An 8261-nucleotide genomic window follows, 5' to 3' on the forward strand; every position below is an offset into this window, starting at 1 on the left:
TTCCAGTCCTAGTTTTTTGAGGAGTCTCAACACTGATTTCCATAGTGATTACCAGTCTACAATCCTGACAGTGGAGAAGGGTTCCTTTACCTCACAGCCTCTCCAGCATTTGTTGTTAGTTGATTTCTTTATGATAGCAATTTTATCTGGGGTGAGATGGTATCTCAATGCTGTTTTAATTTGCATTTCTCAAATGGTCAGTGCTGTGGAACATTTTTTCATGTATTTATTTGCTGCTTGTATTTCTTCATCTGAGAAGTGTGTATTCATCTCAAAAGCACATTTTGGATTGAGTCTTTGAATTTTAGAGGCTTGATTTTTTCAGTTCTTTATATATTTTAGATACAAGACCTTCTTCTGAGTGACTGTTGGTTAAGAATTTTTCCCAATCTCTGGGTTTGTCTTTTCACTCTGTTTGTCATTTCTTCTGACATGCAGAAACCTCTCAATAAGATCAGATCCTAGTTTTTGAATCCTTGAAGTAACTGCCCTACAGTTTGATTTTGTTCATGAACTGTCTGCTTAGCCCTCTGTCTTCAAGATTTCTACCTACTTTTTCTTTGGTAGATTTATTAGATTTGTTATTTCTGCTTTAATGTTTAGATCTTTAATCCATTTTGACTTTAGTTTACTACAGAGCAATAGATCTGGATTTAGTTTTATTTTTCAGCATGTGGAGAGCCAGTTTTTCCAGCACCATTTGTTAAAGAGCCTATCTTTCTCCCAGTAAACATGTTGAACCCCTTTATCAAAGAAAAGATAGATGAGTGTGTTTGTAGCTATATCTTAATTGTCAAATCTGTTCCATTGATCCTTGGGTCTTTTTTTTTTTTTTTTTTTGCTAGTACCATGCTGATTTTATCACAGTAGCTTTGTAGTATAATTTCAAGTCAGGGTTTCTAATGCCTCCTGCCTTTCTTTTGTTGTCCATGATTGTCTTTGCTATTCTAGGTCTTTCTGGTTCCAAATAAATTTTAGAAATATTTTCTCTGGATGTTTGAGGTATGTTGATAGTATTTTGATAGGGATTGCATTAAATCTCTATAATAATTTTGGGGGTATGGCCATTTTCACAATGTTGGTCTTTTCCTATCAAGGAGTAATGAATATATATCCATTTTCTGAAATGTTAAGGTCCCCTGTTAAGATTGTACTATTGCTTATTAAAGTTTTCTTGTTCTTTAAAATTTATATTATATAGTTGGGTGGTCCCATAGTTGGTGTATACACATTTATGACTGTTATCTCTTCATCTTGAATTTTTCTGCTAACCAGTATATAGTGACTTATCTCATTTGATCATTCTTGGTTTGAAGTTCAGATTATGTATGAACCGAAAAGCTACCTCTGCTTTTTTTCTGAGGTCCTGGAGCATGTAGTATTGTTTTTCAATCCTTTGACTTTCAGCCTATGAATTTTTTTGTATGGGTTAAATGTGTTTCTTGTATATAGCACACTTTTGGGCTTTGTTTCTTAATCCACTCTGCTAGTGTATTTCTTTTAATTGGTGAATTGATTCCATTTACATTGGTGGTTATAATGATACATATTGGCTTATATTTGTCATGTTATTTTCCTGCTGTTGGCTCCCTACTTTTCTTCTGTGTTTAACTGTTTGCCCTGTTTGTTGGGCTTTTTCTGTTGTCATTCTTGGAATTGTGGTCATGTTGATCCCTTTCTACAATGTCTTTTAGTATTCATTATAGGGTCGACTTGGTTGTCATGAATTTCTTTAGTTCTTTTTCATGGAAATAATTACTTCTCCATTAAACTTGAAAGAGTTTTGCAGGATATATCAGTATGAGTTGGAATTTGTTTTCTTGTAGGACTTGAAATGCTTTGCGTCATCCTTTTGTGTGTGTGTGTGTGTGTGTGTGGTACCAGGGATTGAACTCAGAACCCTGAGCTTGCTCCATCCTCTTCTTAATTTAATGGCTTGTGAAGAGAACTCTGCTGTTATTCTGATGGATTTTCCTTTAAATGTGATGTTTGGTTTCTCTAGCAGCTTTCAGTACATTGTTTTGTGCTGAATTTCTGGGATCTTGATTATTATATATCTGGGTGTAGTTTTTATTGGGTTGATATTATTTGGAGTCCTATATGCCTCAGTTACCTGAATGTCAGATGTTTTCCCATATTTGTAAAGTTTTCTGCTACTACTTCTGCCCATATACTTTGTATGTCATTTTGGCTTTATTTTCTTCATTGATGCCTATTAGTCCTGTTTCGTTCATCTTTCATCATCTTGCATCTGCTGAATTATTATTTCCTGGATCTTTCTTATTTTTAAGAGATTATTTTCCCTTCCTGGTCTCTAATTGCAATGATGTCTTCTGAAAGTCTAGCTTCACTTTCATTCAAATGGTTTTGCCAACTTTTAGTGGGGCTTTAAATTTCCTGTATTTCTCTTTGAATCTGCCTTATGCATACTATTTCTTTCTTATATTGCTCACTCAAAGTTTCCATCACTTTTCTATTCTCTACTTTCTTTCCTTTTATTGGTGTCTTCTTTAGAAATACCTACTAATTCTTTGACTATAATTATCAGTTGCTTTCTTCTCTGGGTGGTCATTTCTGATCTGATTTCCTCCACAACCTTCTTCCATTGTTTCTTTACTTCTGTTGCTATCATTTCAGAGAATTCGGATGTGTGGCTTCCAATTTCTTCTATGCTGATGTCTCCTGGATATCTGGGTGGGCTCAGAACCTGAGATTGCATTTTCCTCCTTCTTTTTGTCATTTTCTATTTCAGAGATAACTCTTTATTTTGATTTCTGTGATATTTTTTGTAAAAGTTTGACACTAGATAGCTATATCACCTCAATCAGAACCTCTTTGTAAAGGATCTGTTCTTTAGGTATCTCTCCTGTGTCAGAGATTCTTGTTATGCCCCAAGATTTTGCCTTCTCTATTGATTAAGATTGAGATACTGGTTTTCATTTGTCACTGTCCTTCAGCCTTCAGTATAGGGCTTTGGTGAAGTTATTACACAAGCCCCTTATGATATTATTACCAAGGGAGAATATGTGGTTACGGAAGATACAGTATTCTACTTACAGTAGTACAATTAGCAATACTAATAAGAGCTAGTGAAATTTAGAACCTGACAGAAATTTTTAACTAATGGGTTTGTAGTTTAGACCATAGGAGCAAACATTATAGCTATATAACAAAGCAGATTATAAATTGGAAATATGTTTTTAAATAAGTTCTTCTGAGTGCTGTCTGGGCACCTCCTCTTCATGTATCTGGAGTCTTCCAGGTGGACTAGTTCACCCAAGTTATCTCCTGTCACCTCCATGCCCGAAGGATCATCGCATAGGTCTGGGCCTCAGCCTGGGCCCCGCTGGGCCTAGCAGTATGCCTCAGGTCACCAGGTCTAATTCTGTGGAACGCAAACTCGACCGGCCAGGCCTGGCTTGGGTCTAGCTGCTGTGCTCATTTTCTTCTCCCTGTGTCCTGCCAAAGTGGATCCAGCAGCTTCCTCCAGATGTGCCCCCTGTTGTCTTCACATTAGTTGTTCATATTATCAGATATAAACATGCAAAATTGGTCCAAAATATTTTTTAAAAAAAGAAAACAGAAGAAAAATTTAAGCACTAACTAATTGTTCCTTTCAGTAGACCAGTAGAAAGCCACTGCAGAATTATACAAAATATCCTCTAATCTTAATTCATTCCTACATTAGGGAAAATTAGATATTTGAAAGCAATAGGAAATATGAAAAGTCATAAAGGGATGGTATTCGAGACTGTATTAATGGAGGAGTTGTGAAGTGAAAGTAAGATTATTGATGTTTACAAAAACCTGTTATAAACTCTCACACGCGATGTTTCTTGAACATAATTTGGTTTCTTTTCCCTTCTTTACCTTTCTAGTTTGAGTTTTTAATCACAAAAAAAATATTATTCTCATTTCATTTCAATCCTTCAGCGGTATTCTCTTCAATGGTTAAAATCTTTCACTCTATTTCTTTCCCTCTCCTTCCCTTCTCTAAATCCAACCCTTACTAATATTCAAGAGATTGGCAGAAATATTATCAGAGAAAAAGTTAACCAATCAATATTAACAGGTGGTGAATTAGCACAGCAGGTCCTACAGGAATGAGAGGTGAGAATTTCTGCCCCCCACCCTTGGGAACTTAAAAAACAGAAGAAAAGATCACTTCTGTGGGTTACTGTTTGATTTTTCACAACTTCATGTTCCTCTCATTCTTTGCTAGCCCCACCACCTGCTGGAATCTGACCTGACAGAGTTAAGGTAAGCCTGACAGGAAGTGTTGAAAAGATGCTGACAGAAAAGTTCCACGGTAGGACACGCTGTGCTCACAGCCAGAGCTTTTGCACACACCTGTCCAATTAAGAATCTTGGCCCATCCTAAATAAATTACATTGCAGCTCTTACTCTGAAGTGAAAGGAGATGCTGTGTGTTCCTGCTTCAGCCAGACCCCTTATGGGAGCCTAGCAAATGCACCTGGCCCAGTGTCCAAGGGACAACAGAGTGGGGCTCATCTGCTCTTTCCATGGGGAGAACAAGCTTCCCTACAACCACGTCATCTGTCAAGCTTCTTACAGGAAGCCAAATGCCCAGGTCCCCCTAAATTGTGTGTAATGGGTATCTGCCTCCAATTATCTTTTCTCTTCTCATATTCCTGATGCATAGACAGTTTCTCTATTAAGTGGTCAGGAGCCCAACACACAACCAGCTGGTTCGAGGTTGAATGAGCACAGTTAGGAACGCTAAAATACAGAAGCTGCTTTAGTGTGAGTGTAGTCTAATGTGTTCTTATTTGTGATGGTCCTTGTAACCAGACTTGAGGTTTTGTCATTGCTTCTTTCCACCTTCCTAAATACACACACACACACACACACACACACACACACACAGTGCTAATTGTTATCAAACATCTAGGGTGGAAGGACTGTTATCCACTTCTGGGAGTTTTCCATAAACACTTAGTGATTAAGTAGGACCCAGTTCAATCCAACATGTATGTACAGCCAGGATCCTGATGTTGGCTCCTGGATTTAGCAAGATAGAATTCATCAGAAACAAATATGAGAAGAGAACTAGAGACTCTTAGCAAAATATGTTACCTAGATATGCTCACTGATAACTCCATTAAACTTAGAACAAACAGCTGCAGGAAAGATGCTCTGAGAGTTAATTAACTCAACTGTATGTGAGAATTGAGTTGAAAAGATTCTAAGCTTTGATACCAATTTAGCTAAGTGAAGCACAGAAGAAAGAAAATCATTTCCACTCATCAAGGGGCTTCGGCTTTGAGGCACCTAAAACTTCTACTCACAATATTCTCTATCTGTGGTGTCTAACAGTCATGAATTTGGACACAAAAAGATAGCTGTAAACACACAGGCAAGCGATGTGGGGGTCAGGGTATGGGTGACACTGGGACCCCATAACAGAAGCTTCCTTGGTGTGAACCTGCACTCCGGCACAGCAACAAGGATGATGAGATACCCTCAGAAAGCCAGCAGAGTGGCAGAGTCTCCAGCACGGAAACAATGAGAATGGCAGCTGTCACAGCGAACTTGTGTGACAGACTGAGATTAGCAGATGTGTTTGTAGGTGTTCTTCAACAGCATGCCAACTCAAGTCATAAAACAGCCCATTGTGTCTGATTTATTGTAAGGTACTTATGTCCTAAAGAAAAAGATTTAGCCATTGGATAGCATTTTAAGAGAAATGTAATGAACAGGAGAATGTCACATAGCCATTAAGAGAAAACGCTATGGGGGAAATCACAGACTCTTAATGGTCTCTTAATGGTCATGAAATCCTACTGTGGCTGTTGTGTGATTATTTTAACCCTTTAAGATATTACTGTGAGTATCTGAGTAGTTTCTGTTTTCTTACAAGCATCTTTTATGTGTAACTGCCTTAGTTTGAATCCTAGTTGTGCTTGTCACTTGAATTTGCAAGAATCTGTAAATCTGTGTGCCTCTGTTTCCCTTGGTATGATAATTCAGCATAGAGTTTTAATAAAAGTAAACTTCTATGAGTAATAAACTTAGGTGAGATACATATAAATAAATCTCATATACAGAACCAAATACTTTCTTTTACCTAAATATTAGTAACAACAAGTAGCAGGTGTTAATGACTCTGAATCAAAAGACTAAAAAGCAAAGTAGGATAGAAGCTGAGTAACATGGAAAGTTGCATCCACTAACATGCCATGTATATACATTTAATGGTGGCTGTCATTTAAGAGTAAAGATTAAGTCCAAAATAATCAGACATTGGCCGGGGAGATAGCTCAGTAAAATAAGTGCTTGCCTGGCAAGTGCAGGGTCCTGAGTTCAATCCCCAGTACCGAAAAAAAAATCAGACATTGATCTGTTCCACTGGCGAGTTTCTAGAGAACAAAAAAGATCTCTATATGGTTAGTTAAGATTGCTAATATTGTCTAAAATATTTCCAAAAATGTTTTAGGGGAAAAAAGTAGAAAATTGTGGAAAGATAGTACTAATGATTATTGGGTGATCAACCAAAGTTCCAGAAAGTGTTTTCTACTAGCTAAAAAACTTCCCATCTCCTATTTCCATCATTTACACCCACTTAGGAATGGCACCCTTGTGTTTCATTGTGACCTTTCTTGGAAAATTAGGCCTGCAGCAGAGCATCAACATTCAGTTATTCGTTTATAATATTTTACTGAACTTCTATTATGTACCTCCCCTTGTATAAGGAGAAAAAGCCAAACAGGCAACCCCAACAATTAACAGTTGAACAAAGTCCTTGATGCAAGAACACACGGGAACTAGTGATACAAGCTAGGGATGGGACAGGAATGCAAGAAAGAAAGAAAAAACACAGTATCTAAAGCAGTGGTGACAAATCTATGACATGCATGCTGCAGTGAACTGTATGTTGTCATTGAAAGCTCTAAAAATTTTGTCATCAGAGTCTAGAGGTTATAAGTTCTTTCTTCTTTTTTAAAGAATCCAAAACAGTGGAATAAAACACTAGATGGTGACTGACATTAGCAGTAAAAGTTCTGATTTGAGGTTCATTAGTCAGATTAGTCAACGCTGGCAAAGCACAGAGAAGTAAAAGAAAATAAAACACCACACAGGGAAGCCAAGTTAATTCAAGGAGTCAAAAGTCAGCAGGGACACTTGGGGAAATTCTGTTCAACATCGTGAGATGGGACATAGAAGCCAGAGGAGTGGTGAAACGAGGCTGTAAGAACAGGCAATGCAAGTACATAGCTTACGGGCAACCTAGTGTGTCTGCCCAAGGAGCTTATATTTCTCACTGGGTAGGACCAAGAGAGAAAACTGGAGATGATAATGAACAGAAGAGCCTTTAGAGATGTGACTGAGGTCAGGTTCTCACTCAGTGATGAAAAAGCCTGAAATAAAGCATGGCAACTCCAGATTGCCTGGATTAAACCCAGGAGCTGTGCCAGTCGGTAGATGATCTTGAGCCAGTTGTCTTAACAATTCATAGCTCAGTTTCCTTATCTGTGTCATTCTCCTGTGACAGAGTTGCTGCAGAGTTCTTAGAAGAAGGCATGCTGCATTTGATGGATGGGAATGACTGGACATCACCATTCTCACTGGAAGCTATGAGCTTCGCTGTGCAAAATGAAGTTTAGCAGAAGCTGTGGGGAGACATCCCCTAAGCCCTTGAAATATGAAAGAGAAGCAGTACAAGCACGGTCACCAGCACCAATACACTGAACTATTCATTGAACACTCATTAGCTCTAAGAAAGGCAACCAGGTAATGGAGGAACGTTGACTGTGTGGGCTTACTACATGAGTGTTTATAAAAACAGAACCAGGGCTAGGGAGATATCTCAGCTGTCTAAGCACATGCCTGCCAAGCGCAGGGACCCATGTTCAATCCCAGTACCACATACTGTGCCAGCCCTGGTACCCTGGGCACATGATGCCAGCCACTGAAATGTCATAGAAGAGCATACCTGTAGTCCCAACGCTGGGGAGGCTGAGACAGGAGGATCACTACTAGTTCGAGTTATATAGCAAGAACATGTACCAAATACATAAGAGATTAAAAAATTTAAAAACAGAATCAATTAGCTATTTTTGACTTCTGTATATACCTTTATTTACATCTTTTTATTGTGTTCTACTTTGTTTTTCTTCCCGGTATTCCTCCTCCTAAAGTGATATGAGTCTGTACGTGCATGATTCTTAGAACATGGAAAAGCACATATATGAGCAGAAATTTAGAGTGATGTTAATAGAAAAATAATGTGTATGAATGGT

Source organism: Octodon degus, unplaced genomic scaffold, assembly GCF_000260255.1.
Source record: "Octodon degus isolate 3935 unplaced genomic scaffold, OctDeg1.0 scaffold00136, whole genome shotgun sequence".
NCBI lineage: Eukaryota > Metazoa > Chordata > Mammalia > Rodentia > Octodontidae > Octodon > Octodon degus.